Below are 2,500 nucleotides of genomic sequence, written 5' to 3' on the forward strand. Positions count from 1 at the left end.
TATAAAAAAGCGGAGGAAAAGAAACTAACAAGGATTCTCTTAGTAACGGCGAGCGAACCGGGAAAAACCCACCATGAGAATCGGTCGCCTTTGGTGTTCGAATTGTAGTCTGGAGAAGCGTCCTCAATGGCGGTCGGGACCAAGTCCCCTGGAAGGGAGCGCCAGAGAGGGTGAGAGCCCCGTTGTGCCCGGACCCTGTCGCACCACGAGGCGCTGTCGGCGAGTCGGGTTGTTTGGGAATGCATCCCCAATCGGGCGGTAAATTCCGTTCAAGGCTAAATACTGGCGAGAGGCCGATAGCGAACAAGTACCACAAGGGAAAGATAAAAAGGAATTTGAAAAGAGAGTCAAAGAGTGCTTGAAATTGTCGGGAGGGAAGCGGATGGGGGTCGGCGATGTGTGCCGGTCGGATGTGGAACGGTGTGAGCCGGTCCGCCGATCGACTCGGGACATTGACCGACCCGGATTGCAGCGGTGGCCAAAGCCCGGGCTCTTGATATGCTCGTGGAGACGTCACCGGTCATCGGTAGTCGATGACGTCAGCAGCAGAGAACCACGTGGACCACTCGCAGGGTGACACATGGACCAGGTGACAGAGAGGTCAAGGAGACGATCGCCAAGAGCGGTGATCGGTTGTCAGTGACCAAGTGACCACCGACAGATCAGGCGGAAGAGAGGTCGGGGGACAGATAATCCAGAATGGTGATCGGTGGTCAGTAGCCAAGTGGCCATCAACAGACCAGTTCTCAGACTAACGCCTGAAGGCAGAACGCGAGAAGCAAACAAACACTGATCAGTCATCGGGTGTACTGTCATCGGGGTCTCGTGTTACACGCAGTTAAACTGGGACTGAGGTTCCCAGCGAGAGCGTTACGCATGGATCTCGCATGAGCACACCTCAGGGAGTCATGCACGAGAGTGGCCTGAGGGAACTAGTAAACCAGTCAGTGATTGGTGATTCCCTCAACCCATTACGTGCGTGGCATCGTGAAGGGTAAGTCGCCTACACAGAGAGCAATGTTTGGTGAGTGTGCCTAGACCAGCCACACCCGACGTTCTCCTAAGAGTATGCGATTTACCCAGATAAGAGAAATATCCTAAGTTACTCCGCAAGGGCGTAACTTAGGCACACAAAGAGAAGCGCTAGAGCCCTTCCAGTAAATGACACGTGTGTGGTTAGATGTGAGTTGCAGGCCTCCACGTGTCACCATCTGAGAGGGGTGCGGTCCAGACAAAAGTGCACTCCGTACCGCTAAAGGTACAGACAGGCGCAGCCAAGCGCAGAGACGCGCAGACATGCACAGACTCTCACGCTCCCACTGTTGATTCTGAAGGTACGCTTTCTCTGAAAAGCATAACAGGGTTCTGACACATGCCAGAAAAGCATAACAGAATTCTGTTATGCCCAGAAGCAGAAAAAGAGACATAAAAGAGAGGATCAGGGGGAGAGTGAGAGGAAGAGGAAAAACAGAGAGCAAGAGTTTTACACACACTACTAGTTTTCTGATCTTTGGTGGTTCTGTGGACTAACTTGATCGTCGGAGTGCAAACGGCCGCTAGAGGCGCCGTCTGTGTGTTTTGCAGGTCACGTTTGAAGACATCTGAGAGAAGGTTCTGAAGGTGACTCTACAGAGAACGCAGTTGCGTAGACGGGGCAGAGAGTGCTACGAAGCGACTATTCCACGTTCGAGTTGTCGGCAGGATCATTTGGCGCCCATCGTGGGGCTCGAGTGAATCGTTGTCCCATATATACCACAGTTCTAAGGCTTACCAGAGTTTTATCAGTTTCTTTGATAGAGAAAGATGCCTAGAAACAGACAACTATCGCCTGCGCCATCTGCTGACGAAGGAGCTGTGACAATGGCGCAGGTCCTGGAAATGGTGCGCACGCTGCAGGATAACGCCGCAGCGTCGAAGGTTGAACAAGAGAGGATGCAGGCGGAGTTGGCCGCGTCGCAGAGCAGGAACGACGAGCTGAATCGCGTCAACGAAGAGTTGAGAAGGACGTTGCATGCGCAGAGGGAACACGTGGTTGACGAAAGAATGTCTAGGCAGCCCTCACCTCCAAGAGCATTCCCCATGCCATTCTCCCCTGAGATCATGGGAACCATGGTGCCTCCCAACCTGGTGGGGGTGAAGGCATCGTTCAAAGGGGTAGAAGACCCGGAGGCGCATCTGACGGCGTTCCACACCCAGATGATGCTGTCTGGGGGCTCAGACGTTGTGTACTGCAAAATGTTCATGAGCACATTGAGCGGAATCGCCATGGAGTGGTTCGTGAGTTTACCAGAAGGGCATATCACGTCTTTCTCTCAGTTTTCGAAGCTTTTCACCGAGCAATACATCGTCAACAAGGCACCTGCAGTGGTGTCATACGACTTGTTCGACGTACGCCAGTACCAAGGTGAGTCGCTGAAAGACTACCTCAACCGCTTTGGAGCACAAGTGGTTAGATTGCCCAGCAAAGACGAAGATATGCTGGTGCACGCGTTTAAGAAGG

At 53.1% G+C, this 2,500-nt stretch overlaps 1 pseudogene; it reads left to right on the top strand.

Moving 5' to 3' along the window:
- Positions 1-2,500, top strand: part of LOC137813151 (28S ribosomal RNA) — a 4,892-nt pseudogene that overhangs the window by 40 nt on the left and 2,352 nt on the right.

The sequence above is a fragment of the Phaseolus vulgaris genome, chromosome 2 (genome assembly GCF_000499845.2).
Source record: "Phaseolus vulgaris cultivar G19833 chromosome 2, P. vulgaris v2.0, whole genome shotgun sequence".
Lineage (NCBI taxonomy): Eukaryota > Viridiplantae > Streptophyta > Magnoliopsida > Fabales > Fabaceae > Phaseolus > Phaseolus vulgaris.